The sequence below is a fragment of the Schistocerca serialis genome, chromosome 6 (assembly GCF_023864345.2).
Source record: "Schistocerca serialis cubense isolate TAMUIC-IGC-003099 chromosome 6, iqSchSeri2.2, whole genome shotgun sequence".
In the NCBI taxonomy this organism is placed as follows: Eukaryota; Metazoa; Arthropoda; class Insecta; order Orthoptera; family Acrididae; genus Schistocerca; species Schistocerca serialis.
Window position 1 is genome coordinate 375,457,425 of NC_064643.1, and position 18,997 is coordinate 375,476,421.

Consider the following 18,997-nt stretch of genomic DNA (forward strand, 5'->3'; position numbering starts at 1 on the left):
TATCCTGCTGAAATGTAGGGTTTCGCAGGGATCGAATGAAGGGTAGAGCCACGGGTCTTAACACATCTGAAATGTAACGTCCACTGTTCGAAGTGCCGTCAATGCGACCAAGAGGTGACCGAGACGTGTAACCAGTGGCACCCCATACCATCACACCGGGTGATACACCAGTATGGTGATGACGAATACACGCTTCCAATGTGCATTCACTGCGATGATGCCAAACACGGATGCGACCATCATGATGCCATAATAGAACCTGGATTAACCTGAAAAAATGACTTTAGCCATTCGTGCAACCAGGTTCGTCATAGAGTACACCATCGCAGGTGCTCCTGTCTGTGATGCAGCGTGAAGGGTAAGAGCAGCCATGGTCTCCGAGCTGATAGTCCATGTTGCTGCAAACGTCGTCGAACTGTTCGTGTAGATAGTTGTTGTTTTGCAAACGTCCCCATCTATTGTCTCAGGGATCGAGACGTGACTGCACGATCCATTACAGCCATGCGGATAAGATCCCTGTCATCTCGAATGCTAGTGATACGAGGCCGTTGGGATCCAGCACACTGTTCCATATTACCATCCTGAACCCACCAATTCCATATTCTGCTAACAGTCATTGGATCTTGACCAACGCGAGCAGCAGTGTCGCGATACGATCAACCACAATCGCGATAGGGTACAATCCGACCTTTATCAAAGTCAGAAACGTGATGGTATGCATTTCTCCTCCTTACACGAGGCATCACAACAACGTTTCACCAGGCAACGCCAGTCAAATGCTGTTTGTGTGTGAGAAATCGGTTGGAAACTTTCCCCAAGTCAGCACGTTGTAGGTGTCGCCACCGGCGCCAACCTTGTGTGAATGCTCTGAAAAGCTAATCATTTACATATCACAGCATCTTCTTCCTGTCGGTTAAATTTCGCGTCTGTAGCACGTCATCTTCGTGGTGTAGCTATTTTAATGACCAGTAGTGTAATATGACATGATAATGTTTATTCTATAGAATCTCAAACACCCTGCACTATAAATTTAATTTTTTTTATATTTTTATTTTTTATTGTATTTATAATAATAAAAACACAAGAAATTCCAATAAAGCATGAAAAAATATAAAACTTACACTAGCACTTTTTAGGTTTTCAATTTTCTTTTCAGAAGTTTCCTTTGCACTCGCCAAAATTTTTTGTAAAGCATTGAAGGGAGAATGGCCTCTTGCAACAATGGCAATGTAAGGCATCTTACTCTCCTTTTTAGGGTCGCTGGTAAAGCATGTTTTACATTTTTACAATCTTTCTACAATAGCTCCTGCTCTTGGTTCTGCTACACACAAAATATGGTGAATGGATGCACAAAGTTTAAGGAGTATGTGAGAGTTGTTAACTCACTTTGCCATCTTAGGTGTTACCAACATTTCATGGTTGTCAGTAAGCTTCGTAAAAATTTCTGACATGGGAGCTAGTGAGGGTACTGGTGTGTAATATCTGTAAGTGGTTGTTCTTTGGAGGGCAACAATGCCCAATGGCGCAGACAGTCGCAAGTAGAGGCAGTTGTTGAGAGGCTGTGGAAGGTGTAGGCTGCGTGAGCCAAAGGCGGTTGCATAGCGAAGGATTTATCTCTATTTTTAATAGTAGTTGCACACAGTTTGAATAATAGTGTATATATGTTTGTGCAGTGTGATAAAAGAAATAAATTTTTCCAGTTCTTAATGCGTCTCCATCTGTTAGTACCATACCATTGCATTTAACAATGAACGAAGTCTCGATATACAGGGTCAACTACAATAAGAGGATTGTAACATAATAATCGTTAAGTAACCCATATAATCTCCCAGGAGAAGGGAGCTTATATTTGGTGTCACGTGTGTCGGACGTCGATTCCTTTGCAATCTTCGGATCGTCGGAGAAGACGGCATAACAAACGGTGAGTGAAGCAGCTAATTGCGACTGCAGCGCTTCATTTCTAATTGTTTTCCACGTTGCACAGGAGAAATTAGGAAAGGACCTCTGAACTATGTTAGAGATGGTGATATTTATAATATGATCTTTTAAATTAAGTGTTGGAACTAATTATTATTGGACAGTGATTTTTGTGAATATTGCTAATATGGCGGACACAACGCAAAACAAAGTGAAGTTATTAATGAGGAGGGACAAGTTAATGCTTCAATCAATGTAGAATGCGAGTTTGGACTTGAGAATACCACACTTAACGTAATGGAAGACAGTGATGTAGTTAGTTTCGATTCAACGACACCTAGTACAATACCAGTGAGTAGTCAACAAATGGGAACGAGTGTTAGCACTAACGATTTGATAGTGCAGATTTTGAGAGAAATCAAACAGGAAAGTGTGAACGCCAATGAAGCAATAAAGAATTTATCAAATGCAATGGTTAACTTGCGAACTGAGCTCACTAATTTACTTAATCAGAAACATAAGGAGCTCCAAGAGGAATGTGATACCAAACATGAAGAACTTGAAAATAAAATGCAAGATCTTAACACAAAAGTTAATGAACAAGATAAACAATCGAGCACGTTAGTTAACAAAATCCAAGAAACAGTTAAGGCTCAAAACAATGAAATTTTTAAAATTAAGAATACATGTAAAGGCAACAAAGAAACAATTGTTAAGTTGGTTCAATGCGTACAGATGCAATGTACTGAACTGAGTACCAATGTAGGCGAAATTCGCCAAAAGGTAATGTCATCCGGAAATGGTTTGAACAATGTCAATAAAGACCTTATACGTCAGGGAATCAATGCAGCATTACGCGAAGTTGATAACAGTATGGTTAACGTACCTCAAGTTATTGTAGATCATTGATTGAGCGTACGCAAGTTTCAAGATTACGATCCGAAACAAGGTATCCATGCAGTTGCCTTTGTTAAGCAATTTAAACACGCGTTTCCAAGACAGTATAGGGAACGTGCGAAAATTGATATGTGCATTAGCCACATGAAAGGCGAAGCACATATCTGGGGCATCAGCGTTTCAGAAAATTATTTACTGTGCAAAGAATTTGAATCTGCATTCTTGAGTAAATGGGATGTATAATCAAAGATTCTTACACCGCCGAACTACGCAAGACGTTATGGAACAATGCGTGAAGATATGCAGAAATTTTTGAATGATAATGCCTATCTTGATGATCCGGTCAAGGAAGAGGAATTGTTGTTAATTTTGATACAGAAGCTACCTTTCGCGGTACGTGAAAAGTTAGCACTCACTCCAAAATTGAACATGGAGAAGACCTGCCTAATGATCGATAGAATTGATGTACTTAACCATAAACGCAAACAGCGCGAGAGAAATAATGACGATCGTCATTCGCGTGGTAATGGCCCACCGAAGCAGATTTGATAGAAGAGGGGATGGAAAACAAAGAAGAAATGAGTACGACGCACCGAACAGATTTAATTACAATCAGTATTCAGATCGATCACACTATGAAGAAAACAGAAGACAACAACGATCACCAGAACAAGAAAGGAGCCCAGAGCGTAACCCACAGGAACGTGAACCGGTAAACTAAGTCAAGTTTCGAAGACGACCCGCTCCGAAACTGAAGTTACAAGAAATGGGTCGGATGTAGCGATTAACGCAATCAAGTGTGAACGAGTAGATGATATTAAAGACTATTTTTATCGAGAGGATGAAAATAATGATCTTAATGCCTTTTGTAGGGATGGAGGTATGCGGAATTATTGTGGATGCACTACTGGACTCAGCGAGCGAAGCGAGTGCAAATTCAGAAAATCTGTTTCCACAATTAAATAATCTGGTGGCATTTCCAACATTCCCCGTGAAGGGCGTACGTATTGTCAGTGCTGTAGGTAATAGAAGCAAACCCATTAAAGGTCAAGCTCTATTAAAGTTTAGAATCAATGAAGACGAGTATGGGCAGAACATATCAATTGTTGGATCCCTTAATGTCGGATTAGTTCTTGGAATCGATTGGTTGACTGAAATGAGGTGCAGTATTGAATTTGAAAAGGGTTGTCTGTGGACAACAATAAATAATGTCGAGAAGAAGATAATGTTTAAAGGATTTATTAATGAAGAAAATAAGGGCGCTGCGTGCGTGAAGATGAGGCTAATGCGTTTCCGAGGAGAAGAGGAACTGGCAACTTATGATGAGTCTGAGGAAGATCCTGCTCTGCGAGAGAAGAATAATGATGAAGCTGCTCTGACTAGTTTTCGAATCAAGATTCAGACGTCAGTGAACTTGGCGGAAGCAAAAGGAGAGGAATTAATGGAAGTGCTGAGACGCGAAGTTGACCTGTTTTCAAAATTACCTGCATTAATTAAAGGATGTGTTTGCAAAATTAAAGTCAAGGAACATGAACAATTTCGCAACAAATCGTATGCAATACCTTTAGTGAAGAGAAAAGCAGAAGAAAGGAAGTAAGCCCACGATAAAATAGTGAAACCTATCACGTACAAGGTTGGAGATCTGATCCTAATTCGGACACACACAAAGTCATCTAGTGTGAATAAGGAGATAAAAAAGTTCAATCATTATTACAAAAGACCATTCAAGTTTAGAAAGCCGGTTCACCCAAATTCAGTGGAGGTAGAAGTGATTAAATCTGGCAACCAGGAAGTGTCAATTAGTGAACCGTGTTTAGTTATAAATATGCTACGTTACTGATAGACAAGCCTTTGGACAATAGTCGGTAGCTATTTGTGAGATCTTGAATACTGTAGTCGGTAGCTGCAGTGAGTGCATTTTATTCTCTGTGTTTGATATCGTGTGGCTTTCTCTTATGTCCTGTGACAAGCGCAGCAGTGGACAATGGAGCGACACTTGTAGCGTGTGTTTTGGTTTTCAGGAAGCAGGCAAGTGCGTTAGTCTTAGTGATGGGCTAAACTGCGATTTTCCGATATCAGTGATTTCTGTGAATGCTACTTTTCAGTATCTGTTATTCTTAACTGTGATTTGTCGCAGTTAAGAGTCGCAGTTAAGGAACCTAAGTCGCGTATCCCTCCGCCACTGCTATTTCTGCTACTTCCGCGATTTCTGCGACTTCTGCGACTTCTGCGATTTCTGCTACTTCTGCGATTTCTGTGACTTCTGCTACTTCTGCGATTTCTGTGATTCCTGCGATTTCTGCGACGTACCATCGTATGAAAAAGTTACATCTGTCCACACAGAAAATTGCATCTCAACAAACCTGTCATTGGTAAGTATGTTTTACGTTTATTCTTCCGTTGGCCTTAATTTTGTATTAAAGAAACAACTGTGAAAATATTAATAGTGTAATTAATATGTAAGTAGCCGCACAGTACCGTAATAGTTCGTGTTTAGAAAATGAATTCTAACATATTGTTATGTTCATAGGTACCTGAACTACATTTCAGTCACTCAGTAAAGTGATAATTCAAAATATCATTGTCAACAGATCTGAAGAAATTGCCAGTCTTTAGACCGTTTTCGTCAGACGAGAGGTTAGTTTCTAAGCGTTTTGATGGACTTAATTACTTCAGTGAGATCGTTCTTGCGAATGTGATATAGCAAATATTAGCAAATGTGATATAGCAAATATTAGCAATCTACTCTGTCAATTATGTTGCTAGTAATTAGTGACAGCAAAAATTGTTTAATAATCCTTGTGTTTTTGCAGACGCAGTTCTGACTGATTACTGGTTGCTGTACATATCTATCCACATCAAGGCTGTTGAGAGAGACTCGTGAACATTCAAGACAGCTCTTAGAGGATTTGAAGTTTAAAAGTGAAATAATTATGAAATAAGTGTGCGACTGATTAAAGTGTCTTATTGAAGTTGTTGTGCGATTTTAAAGGAATAATAAATGTTAAATACATTGAGTGAATAATAAAAATCTCATTTTCCACATGTTAAGCCGTCCTATACCCGTAATTTTCCGCCGCTTATTTATTGGTAAACACTTGTTGGATACCGACGTGCCGCCCCCCCCCCTTTCTCCACAATCTTGGTGTGACACTGACCTGTAACATATCCCGAAGTCTACAATATGCATTTTGAGGCTGTTGATATGAAAGTGGGAAGTACAGATCTTCCAGTTAAATCAGGAATAGCTTAAGTGCATTACTTGAAAGTGACACAGGAAAAGCTTACTTATGTAGGTGGTAGTAGTGTCGGCAAAAAGTTCTTGTGTGTGAAGTTGCCATGTAGAGCACCAGGTGTAAAACTTTTCTCCCGAGTCTTGAACTGTGTCAGAACAAAAGTGAGGCATTCATATGACTGTTTTCATTTCTCTACACTTATACAGATGTCTGAGTTCTGCTGTGTTAACATTGCAAAGTCCTGTAGGCATGTGGAGTATTAACCAAAACTGTCATATTGGAAGCAGAATCAAACACATTTGTTACGTTACTTGACATTTTCAGGAGAAAAAGGCAATGTTGCTTCTTATTAATATAATACATTCAGAGTCACAGCAGTATTTGACCAACCATAACTGACGCTGAATGTGCATGTCGTCATATAATATGAAGGGCTTATTTCAATAGTGGTACAAGTCCATTACCTACACTTTTCTGTCTATAATGCTTCTGAAATTAGTGATCCAAACAAACATAAATAAAGGTTCATCTCTAGCAAGAAGCCATATGCTTGAATATTTCTGGTATCTCAACTGCAGATTTTTCAGCACTCATTTAACTTTACGACTCTATATCTCAAAATTAACGAAAATGGACTTGTACCACTATTGAAATAAGCCCTTCATATGCACACACAGCACATCGATCTCGTGAGGCACAAGGCTCTCATAACGAAGTACGTACGTCGGGCAACAGATGACACTAGGAAAAGTATGTTAACTGCGCTTTTTAGTTGCTACTTGCGACTCTTAGTTGCGATTTGTCACAGAAATCGCAGTTAGACACCATAGCGTACCGCAGAGATGGGCGTAGTACGAACTTTGACACACAGATGGCACTGTTAACCGCGCTTTCTAGTTGCTACTTGCGACTCTTAGTTGCGACTTGTCACGGAAATCGCAGTTAGACTCCATAGCATACCGCAGAGATGGACGTAGTACGAACTTTGGCCAACAGATGCCACTGTTAACCGCGCTTTTTAGTTGCTACTTGCGACTCTTAGTTGCGACTTGTCACTGAAATCGCAGAAAGCAGTGCTAAATTCGACCAATAGATGGCTCACGTCTTTGAATGTGAAATACTACTTGCGACTGCTAACTGTGACTGAAATCGCAGTTAGATTCTGTAAAGTTGCTACTGTGATATCTGTGACTTCTCAGTCACTGCGATTTCTAAAGGCCCGTCTATACGCAACGATCTGTCTGCGCAAATGTCTGCGCACATCACATCTGCGCAGACAGATCGTTGTGTGTGAACAGAAGATTTGCACCAACCTGAGGTGTGTGCAAACCTGGAAGTTGGAGGTTTGAGCGAAACCTCTCAAATCTGTCGGTTCAAACCACATCTGCGTAGACAAGTTGGAGCGTGTGGACAGATCGTCGCAAATCTGGCGCGAAACAGCTGTTTGCTCAGTCTAGTGTCTGTATTTGTGTGCACAGGGCATTAAAATGGCTGATACTCGTCAGTGTTCTCGAGAGTTTGTAAGTGAATTCATTGAAATATACAGAAACCACCCATGTTTGTGGAAGATTAAAAGTAAAGAATATAGTGACCGAGACAAAAAGACAGCAGCATACAATGCTGTAATTGAAAAATTGCCGGCAGTTGGCGCCTCGGCAAACAGAGAAACGGTAATAAAAAAATAATTTCGTTGCGAACTGGCGAAATTATTTGCGGATGGATGTCGAAACTTGTAATTATCTCTTAAAGCATGTAACCCCTCATATTATGAGAAAAATACTTGTATGAGAAGGGAAATTTCTCCTCATGAACGCCTGGCAGTAACATTAAGATTCCTAGCAACAGGAAGGAGCTACAATGATTTGGAATTTTCATCTGCAATATCGAAACAAGCATTGAGTGAAATAATACCCAACACATGTGAAGCTGTTTACGCTTTCCTGAAGGATGAGTTCATGAAGGCAAGTCAAGTAAATTAGTCTGTCAGCGAACTGTTTACCGAAAAGAGTTATCCAAAGTTCAGAAATCTAGAAGATCTGGTGTAGGAGTAGATCAAGTATACCAGCCAACGTTATGGTATTTTGATCAACTTGGCTTTCTTAGTGATCAAGAAACGCCAAGACCAAGCAGGAGTACAATTGAAGATGAAATTGGAGTGCCAATGTGCGAGGAAATGGAACACGAGGTTATGTAAAACAAAACAGGTTCGCCCTGCAACTCTCGCAGTAAATTTACGTGACAAAACTGCTTTCGCTTTAGCAGCCACTGTCTGCACCATTTTGACCATTTTCCCTGTTTCCTGCGGTTGGTCTGAATGTTTTTTGCAACACAAGTTGCGAACACAGACCACAACAGAACTTCCTCCATTTCTATTTTTCAAAATAACTGAATTAAATTTTGACGTTTTCGGGGAGCGTAGTCGCTTGCCACTGATATTTCTTTTCTACACCGACAGATGGCGGGCGAGTAGTAGATTGGGGTTTGTGTCGTGTGAACACACCACATTTGCAGCGATCTTTTGCATGTACAGACATGTGCGCCGATGTCTGCGCAGACAGATCGTTGCGTGTGGACCGGGCTTAACAGATACGCGATTTCCTGCCCACCACTAGTTAGTCTTTTGTTACCTCACGCTGCCGTAATGTTATTTTATTGTTTTCATGCCTGCCTGCCAAAGACCTTCGACGCCTGGCGCGTTACGGATTGGGGGAGGAGGAGATGGCTGACGTGACGAACAGCTGACTGGCATCCGGCACTTGTCAACATAACGGGAACGTGTTGCCGACGAACCATACGCGGAATGCGGCGATTCTTCGTGGGCATAACAACATTTCCTAGATCTTCCTGTTTCTGGCGGCGTCGATGTCACTCTTCCCTTGCATCAAACGTCGTAACTGCGTGTGACGACCAGCTCAACACATAGGACAGTGATAAAAGCAGAGTAATAAGTGCTGTGTTACGTATAGTGTTTGTGAGTCCTCAGAGGAGGTAATGCCCCCCTAGTGAAATCGTGTGAAGTTCTGCTCAGCTTATAGGTAGGTCCCCAAAGCAGAGTACCCAATATTTCCTTATGGTTTGAAAAGTGCTCAAGCCAACAAAATGTCTTTTGTTTATAAATGATTCACTCAATATAACTTGGTTGTAAATGGAAAATATTTCTTTAAAGGTATGTACTGATTTTTGTATAAGTAGTCTGTGTGCTGTGTGCCAATTTACAAATTTCAATAGTTAATTGATAAAATGTCTTACGCCTGTAACTGTAGTTTTGACAGATGCATAGTGTCAATGCTTTTGTGTATATAGGTTTTACATTTGTATTAGGTTATTTAAAATTAGACTCATTTATTCAGATTCCATTCCTTAGTGTCAATTATGTTCTTTACCGTGATTCATGTGTGTAATTAAGAGTAACCTTTACTAATATGCTTGATATCTCCAATAAAAGGGAAACTGTGTCAGTCACATTATCTTATCTTTTTTACATTTTTCTTGCTGATTATCAGACAGTTAGTAAATTATGTGTAAGGTTCTTGCTGTCATTAAATAATTTTCAAATTGCTATATTCATTGATCATGTTTTATGTACATGGAGATAAGGTTAATTAACATTAGTTATATTTTGAAAGTCATTTGTTCTCAGGGTCAGATACTTATTGCAACTACTTTGACATGAAATACTTATTAGTGTAATTTTCAAATTTTGATGTTTTATTGTATAACTTTCGCTAGGACTTCTGAGTCCCCTCAACAGGTAACCTAACTCTAGTTTTGTTTTGGTGGGGATGTGACGGTATTGATGTGTAGTATCTGTAAGTGGTTGTTCTTTGGAGGGCGACAATGCCCAGTGGCGCAGAGAGTCGCAAGCAGAGGCAGTTGTTGAGAGGCTGTGGAAGGTGTAGGCTGTGTGAGACAAAGGCGGTTGCGTAGCGAAGAATTTATCTCTATATTTAATAGTAGTGGCACACAGTTTGAATAATAGTGTGTTTATGTTTGTGCAGTGTGATAAAGAATATAAATTAAATTTTATCAGTTCCTAATGTGTCTCCATCAGTTAGTAACACACCATTGCATTTAACAATGAACGAAGTCTCGATATACACGGTCAACTACAACAAGAGGATTGTAACATAATAATCATTAATTAACCCATATATCTCCAAAGACGAAGGGAGCTTATAAGGTAAAGGATTGTTTTGCTTGTGTTCAAAATGGGTTGCATGATCATTGAATCTCACACATAGTAGGAGTACATAAACTGATTTTTGATTATAACAAATCCAAACAAATCATGTCCAAAACCACCCATGGAATAAAATAATCTACAGTTGGCACCCAAGGTTTTGAAAATAGTTGAATAAAATAATAATAAAAAATACTTTTAGTTCACATAAATCAGATTCATACCAAACATTTGGATCAGGCTTTCCTTTGTTTATTTTTACATTAGTCCAATATGATACTCAAAATATCATCAGTCATAAGCAAATTCGAAATAGTAAGAGGATCTGGATTATTAAACAGCTGAGTAGGTGGTCACATTATTGGCTAACAAATGATGTTATGTTGTTGAACATGAGATTGCTTGAGAAGAGGGTTCAAAGATCAGTGATATTTGTTTTGACCAAATATATTTCTAGCAGAACCTTTAGATGAAGAATCAGTCTCTACACTTCTGTCTTGATGACTTCGATCATTTGTTTCATTCAAGGAACACAGGTGGCTAACAAGTTCATCTTCACTTTCAGACTGTGCGTGATGGCGCAGAAGTTAGCACACTGTACTCGCATTTGGGACGACAGTGGTACAGACCTGTGCCCAGCCATTCTGATTTCGGTTTCCCATGATTTCCATAAATCGTTTCAGGAAAATGCCATGATGGTTTCTTTGAAAGGGTATGGCTACTTTCTTTCCCATCCTGCCCTAATCTGCTGGGACCAATGACCTCGTTGTTTGGTCCCCTCATTCAAATCAACGAACCAGTTTTCACACTGCTCTGATTCCATCTAACATCACATCGTAACTGTCCTCAGACCATTTTAAAACAGTATCCTCAAAATCAGGATCTGTAAGATGAACAGTAGATGAAGACCTGACTGATGAATTCATAATGCAAAGTCCCAGCTGTGGTGTCAGAAACCACTAGCATGAAGGAAGCAATATCAGTGGTCCACGTCATGTTCAAGTGGCTGCTGTCGAAGAAAACCATGGCAGCTTTGGGGAAGAATAATTAAACAACCCTGTAGTGTCCTGCACCATCCCTATGCATTAGTAACAAAGTAACAGTAAACACTAACGACCTGTGAGGCCACACCTAGGACATAAAGTTTAACCCTTTGGCTGATACAAACTGTGAATGGGTCCACATAATTTATATTATAGATCCTCCTCCATTTTTTACTATGTGGATACTATTGCCTCTGGCAATAAAAAGTAGTACAGACCAGTCCCTGCTGTGTCTGTCACCTAGGAAATTCCTACTGGTTTATGTAAAAGACTTCATCTACAGAACATAAAAAAAAAAAAATTAATCCCTGAGAGGTCACCTACTGGAGCCATTTATCTTCAGTAATTTACTGTATTTATTGAATTAACTACCATTTACTGCCTATGTGCCTTTTGTTATGACCTCAGGATCAGAATTATCTATTATTTAATCTTACCAATAACATACTTCAGTAACATTATACCTTAGTTATATCTATTAATAGTTCTAGGCAAGCGGATTTGCTTTCATCCTTCATCTTACACTACACCTGATCAGCCAGAGCATATGACTTCAACATCCTAAGCTCTCGAGTTGCAGCAATGTTATAATTTTTTTCTGTTTACAAATACGTGATGCCACTCCATGGCACTTACTATGTGGTGTGCAGGATCCTTTTTCCTACCAACATATTCGTGCATAAGTTGGAGTTTGTAAGACTGGTACTGATAAATAAGGCACCTCCTCTTTAATTGGCGCTGAGTTTACTATATCTTGCTCTGTGTCGTTCTCCTTCTTCCAAAGGTTTGCTTATGGTAAGTTAACACATTTAAAACTATCCATATCATAATTTTACTGATATTGTGCCACATGATATGATAATAAACCACCTCAGTTTTATGTGTGTGGCTACTGTTTTTACCTACAATATTAGACATTTCTTGATATGTTTGACATTGTACAAACCCTCACGTTATCCAGTCTCAGGGTCTTCCAAGGTTACTGTCTTCTGGTGCTTTATCTCTGTTATTTTCCACAGACCATGGTTCATAGGGAGAAATTTCTTTACTCTTCCTTTAGGTCGCGAACTTCATTCATGTGTTCTTACCATAACCAAGTCGCTGACGTGAAATTCTGATAAACTTGCTACATGACTATGCTAATGTAACCTCTTCATAGCACTTTGCCTCAATCGCTCTTCGATCTAGGGAGGGGGATTCGTTCGCCAGGCCATTCAATATTTCCTGAAATGATTTCATGTGGCGATCACAAAGTTATATGCCTTCGATGGCAGTAGATTCGACACAATTTGCCCAGTTCACACATCACCCTCTCACGAGGGTTACTTGCCAAGGATGTGTGCAAAGCCTGCATTCGTTCGCAGGATTGGCCCGTATAAATCAGCGGCCGCTAGCTCTCGCAACTTCGTCGGCATAATCGGATACAGAGGCGCTGCATATGATATTGCGGGTGGTTTGACTTTCTGACACACCTTAGACTTTACCAATACTTTTCGAATCCTTTTTAGCATGTTGTTGAAATAGCATGCCTCCTTCAATTTTCCGAAGCAACTGCGCGCTCGGATATGCGCGTGACTCAGGTGTACATGCCATATTAATTTATTAACCAGTTCCTCCGGGATTACTAGTAGCCATCGCGAATCTCCGAGATTTCTACGTTTGAACAGTATATCGTCCTTTATTAATTTTATTGGCTTAATGCTGGTCGATCACCTTCATGTCATTTTTCCTTCACCTCTCTTATTGTGGGGTCTTTGTCCTGTTCATGCGCTATCTGTTGTAGTGAGGCAGTGACGAAGTTGTGGAAGATCACATTGTTCAGATGGCAGGGGCTGTTTCTGCCCTCTTGTACTGACTCACCACGCCCTCGAGATAGAGCGTCGGCAATGAAATTTTGTCGCCCTGGAATATATTTCACAGAGAAATGATGTTCCTGCAGTGCCACTGCCCTCCGAGACAGTCTCCCATGCGTCATTTTTGCCGACATAACAAACTGAAGGTCCTTATCGTCAGTGTACACCTTCACTGGTCGTCCTACAAGGAAGTACCTAAACTTCTCGAACGCCCAGACGATCGCTAATGCCTCGAGCTCCGTCACTGAGTAATTTCACTCACATTTCGTAACAACGCGACTGGCAAACGAGATGGTTTTCCATGCAGAGGGCGGCTGTCGGTGGCTGTCCTTCCACTTCCTGAAACAAAATCACTCCGAGACCCGTTCCGGAACAATCTGTCATCAAACAAAATGATTTCGACAAGTTGGGATGTGCCAAAAGTGGCACATCAACCAACGCCCCACGAATGTCCTCGAATTCCTTTTGAGCTTTGGCATCCCAGTTCCAAGCTTCTGCTTTCCCTGTCAGCTCACAAATTCGGGGTGTCGACATGATTCCCGAGTCCACGAATCGTTTATAAAAGTTCACTAGTCTGAGAACTAGCGTTTCGTGCATGAAACTGCGTATTCTTTAATGAATTTAATTTTTTCCGTGTCAGGCAGTATACCAGCACCAGATATTATGTACCCTAGGAACTTTATTGACCGCCTCCCGAAACGCGACTTTTCAAAATTTATAGAGATGCCAGCCTCCTCGAACACCGTTAAGACCCGTTCAACCACACTATTGTGGTCGGCCCATGATTTCTCGGCAATTAGCATGCCGTCCACGCACAAGGTGATCCATGCTTTCAAGTTGTCTTGCAACACTGAATCCAAATCGCAAATAAAAGCCCCCAAGACACATTCAAACCGAACAGTAGACTCTTAAACTGGTAGCACGTGCCATAGCACAAGAACGCTGGGTATTGTCGACAGCGTGGATGTAATTGCACCTGCCAGTACCCAGCTCTCAAACCGATTGTCGACAAGACTTGTACACAGTGAAAGTTCTGTAACAACTCATTAAGGATTCTTTGTCTGTTGGTTTCAGTCATTATAATCGTGTTGATTTGATGCGAGTCTAAAACTATTCGAACGGACTACAGTAGGAACTCGTCGTCTTCTCAATAATACCTTGCGCCAGCATACTGTTGATTTCCTTTTCCACTGCTTCTCTATAAGCGAGCGGAATCTGGTATGGTCTAGTAAAGAATCTTTCCTGTTCTTTGACTCTGAATTCGTACAGGAAATTCCGAATCTTCCCAACCGATTCCACAAAGACCCTATTATGCCTCTGTAATACTTCGGACAGTTCGGCCTGTTCCATTTCGTCTACGCGTCAACACTCAGAATGTTCTCTCTCACTGCACCAGCGATCATATCTCGCCTCTGCTGCTCGGTCATAAGGAAATCTCAGTTCAGTTCCCGCTCATTACGTCCTGCATGTTCAGTTCGCAATCCTGGCTCTGTGATTAGCTTAATACAGCTCGACCCTAATTTTTCCTTTGGCGCACAATCATCAAACCCAATTCCTTTACTCACACCATCTACCATTAACGTCACTTCACCTCCACCCAAGTCTTAACACAGCTTGGTGGGAACACAAAAAATCTGTGCCTAAACTCCACAACAAACAAATTTGCTTCTAGTTCCACCCCTTGACATCCAAACGTAATTCGAGCCTGCTTTGTTACTTTAGTACACTTCCCCAGGATTGCTCCCTTCACACTTATTCCCTACAAATGCAGAACTAGCCAACTCCTCACAATGTTGGAACGCATTCTCGCTAATTATGGACAGAGAACTTCCCGTGTCCAGAATGCAGAAAAAACTTAGAGTGCCCACCAATACTGTCACTATCAAGTTCACTGCCATAGCCTTCGTTTCTTCTGTTTCCTCCATCAACACTTCCCTTACATCCTCGCGAATAACACAGTTAACTAAGTGAAGCGGTTCTTACATGACTTCATCACTCGTCGTATTCAGCACCGGTTCAGACACTTGTCATTGGTGTCCTGCTCCCCTATCGTGCGAACGGTTATTTCTTGGGTTAGGAGAGCGTATTTCAACCACAGGTGGTACTACCACTGTCTCCCTCTTATCATTGGCTTGACCACATCCATTCTCACCGTAGTATCAAGTATTCTGCTGCCGCCAATTATTCCCGTTCCTATTCTCGTATCATGGGTTCTCCCCTCTTCCGTTGTGCTTGTTGCCATATCGGTACGGCCTATCATCGCTCCCACGATCTCGCCTCTGTGATCTTTCGCATCTACCAAAACGGTTCGGGCTCCAACCTCTATTTCTCGCCGGCCTGTGATAATTTTCATTGGCACACTGCTCAGTTCGTCTCAGTGCATTGTGAGAACTCTATTCTAACTCCTGCAAGAGACTTGTACGTGTTTGTAAATCGTCCTTGCACCGCCCCGCTAGTACAATGCGGCGTAATTTTTCCGGCAACATTGTCAAACAGATCCGAATTAATTCGGACGGACTGTATGGCTGATATAGTGACTGATTCATTTGTGCCATCCGCTCAAAGAATCGAGCCGGACTTGCTGAGTTCGACTGCGCATAATTTGGTATCCCGCGTCGCGCATTCCCTCGCAACAGCGCGCATTCTTAGAGCAGGTTCTCCCTCTAAGTATCCACACATGAATTCAATTTTGTAGGCATCCGACCAAGTGGAAGGAAACGCATAACAGAATTGTTCGGCCCACGACCTGGGATGAGTCTCGTTGGATGCATTTTGAATACCTCAAATTTCCGCACAGACAAGAAATGATTGTAATAGAAACCACGCATTTCTTTCTGTGCCCTTCGTTCGCGGTTTTGTTCAACTCTATTTCTATGCGGGCGACGCTTACAATTTTCCGCGCCCCTATCGGAATCACTCGTGTTTTCCGTTTTATCGCACTTGCGCCCCTTTTCGTGGTTCGGCATTCATTCCAACCATCGCCTGGCCCATTACGGAACGCCTGTTCGACGCGCCACAGTCGATTATCTAACTCATGCGCCTAGTCTCGGTGCTGCTTATTGACTTCAACTGTCCTACCTTAAAATTCTGTAACTCCTTGACCTCTTCCGTCTCTCCTATTGTAGCAGGCAAGGTTTTGTCATTACTCCCCTCGCATTGTTCTAGGGTTTTGATTGTGTCCGAAATCGTCCCTACTTCGGTTCGCAAATTCAGATGCTCTTGTGTGGTCAATGTTAACAGTTCTACCTTCTCCTGCATTCCCTTAATAGCAGTACTCTGAGCAATTACTCCTTCCAAGCAGTTCGTGCCGTCTTGGTCAACATTGATATTTACTTCAGCTATTACCTCTCACGTACTTTTCTTCGGTGCTCTAAAATCCCTCGCTTTTCCTTAATAAATACTACCTTAAGCTCATTTTGTTTCGAATCAATATCCGCAATTCTTTTATCCATTTCCTGAAATTTAGCACTCTGTTTGATTCTCAATTATTCCTTGACTTCTTCACAAAATTTTTGAAGCTTGTCTTCTACTCCTTTCTCTACCCGGCGAACGATGTAACCAATGGAAGGCCCTAATCGCACGACATTTACACCGTATCGGTCTTGTGAGAAGGACTTTTTTATTTTCGCGTGCTTGTTTTCGATTGGCTCTAATTTGGCTGCAAGATCGCTTTTATCTTCGCATGATTGCTTTTCTATTGCCTCTAACATTTGCACGAACAGTCCTATTCCACCTTTGGAGAGTTGAACTGCAATGGCCTCCATCATTCGCGAATACTGGCTATTGTCCTGACTACTACGGATGTGTCTTTTCTACGTACACTCCCATTGATCACATTCGATTCTTGAGGAGAGTATGAGCTAACAGTAGTGGAATCCTTACTGAAGGTTAGTAGTTCCAGCTCCGTCCTCCCGCCTAAACTTTCTCCTGTCTCTGCAATTTCTTCCTACTCCCCAGTTCTCAATTGTTTCGCAACGCTCCTCGTTATGGGTTGTGACTTCATTTTAAAATTTTGCTAACTGAAAGAATAAATTCCCGTGGTAACACTTCTAATCACTGCCCTAACTATTGTATTCTGGATACATTTTTATACAAAACCCTCTCCAGAATTCCACAATACAATACACAGACACAGCACCAGTAACAAAAGACAAAGAACACTGCTATTGATATCTCGTCAAAAAAAATGTTATTAATTTTGATACTTTTCCTATTCCTCCTATCTAACTACTTTTCAGAGATCCCAGAACTATCGCATCCTAGGAAGGGTACGCCAATTGAATGATTCCTGTACATATTTGAAAGGCTCCTGTTACGAGGAAGGTTTGTTTCATGAAGATATCTTTGTTAATTGAACAAGTAGAAAGATTCCTGGTCATGTGGAGGGTTAATAAAAGGTTTCTCCTTTTAATGCATCTAGTTTACTTATCATTCTCTCTTTCTCCGATAATTACTTCCTTGATTTTCATTCTCATTATAAATATGGGATTCTATTTTAATTGTCTGGAATAATAACAAACCAATGAATTAAAATTTATTTTACTGACTGCAACATTTAACATCTCGATAATAATGTCAATCTCCCGGGTGCCTTTATTATTATAAGCCAACGGATAATTTACTCAGATAATGGATGAGGATGTATTCACATTCATGCTAGTACTTGTGTCCTAGAGTCATACATTTACTGCACACTGGATTTTATTACATGAATCATGATTAGTATGGAGCAACAAGTTACAAGTAATGCAGCACAGTCGGACACTATCTGGACTTGGTTATGAAGTTCTGAGCTAAGGTGCATTCCGCGATTCTAAATTAGCAGAGGTCGGGCCAAAAGCGCCGCACACTAACGAGCTGCTATACATCGCTTAGCGGGCCCCCTTTTGCCCACCTCGAAGACAGTGGATTTCCCCAGAGCGACCAGAATTCGGCCCAGCGCAGCCTCTGTTCTTTTGCACATCGCGGTACTTTACCTCGCAGCCCAACTCCTTCCAGACTCGAATGCTAAGAGGGTTCCTTAAGCAAACTGCCGACTAGGGTCTGTTCCCGCAGTGAAACCACACGAGTAGCTTAACTTAGAGAAACTGTCGAAGAATGGATTATTGCTCGCGCTACTCACAACACTAATAAGACAGGCCAATTCATGTAAGGCACTTGGCATTTCCTGGGATATAAGATTGGACCCACATGTTATTTGGAACCTTCATTAACACTACCCACATGATGATTATTAAAATCGCCCTACAATATATTAATTCACAACTTAAATTACAAGAAGAAACTCTCTAGCATCCTAACTAATTCACTGTATCAAGGAAATGGTGGATCTACACACTGCCTACCATTTGGTCACCAAGTCCACATGTTATCCTACTATTCAAATTAAATCTCACGATCGTGATTACTATTCCCTTCTTTCACGATACACAAATTACCAGAATATATAACAATTTCACAAACATGGAAACACATTACAAATACTTCGTTCTCGCCACTGGGGTGCTCGTGCACAATGAATCTATAAGTCACACATGTCATTCTATTCAATCTCAAAACATGAATGGTATCTCACACACACATCTTAATTTAAGATATATCCTGACCTTAAGCTTTACCAGCTGTGTCTTACCATTTCATCGTCCTCTTGTGCAACATGACTCACGAGATTTACCATTATAAAGCTTCACACAATATCTTAAAATATTCAAAAGATTCTTAAATATTCCACACGTGCATATTAATTTAAAACCTACTCTGATTTCCTAATGCTAAAATAAAAGAGTTAGTATCATTGTGGCTCACTTCTCTCTCTCTCTCTCTCTCTCTCTCTCTCTCTCTCTCTCTCTCTCTCACACACACACACACACA

At 40.9% G+C, this 18,997-nt stretch overlaps 1 long non-coding RNA gene across 1 annotated transcript in view; it reads left to right on the plus strand.

The window, feature by feature from the left end:
* The first annotated feature begins 8,572 nt into the window (after positions 1-8,572).
* LOC126483647 (uncharacterized) overlaps positions 8,573-18,997 on the plus strand; it is a 66,878-nt gene continuing 56,453 nt past the window's right edge. Inside the window, exon 1 of the long non-coding RNA XR_007587751.1 lies at positions 8,573-10,230. This is a non-coding gene — a long non-coding RNA (uncharacterized LOC126483647). The remainder of the gene's footprint in view (positions 10,231-18,997) is intronic.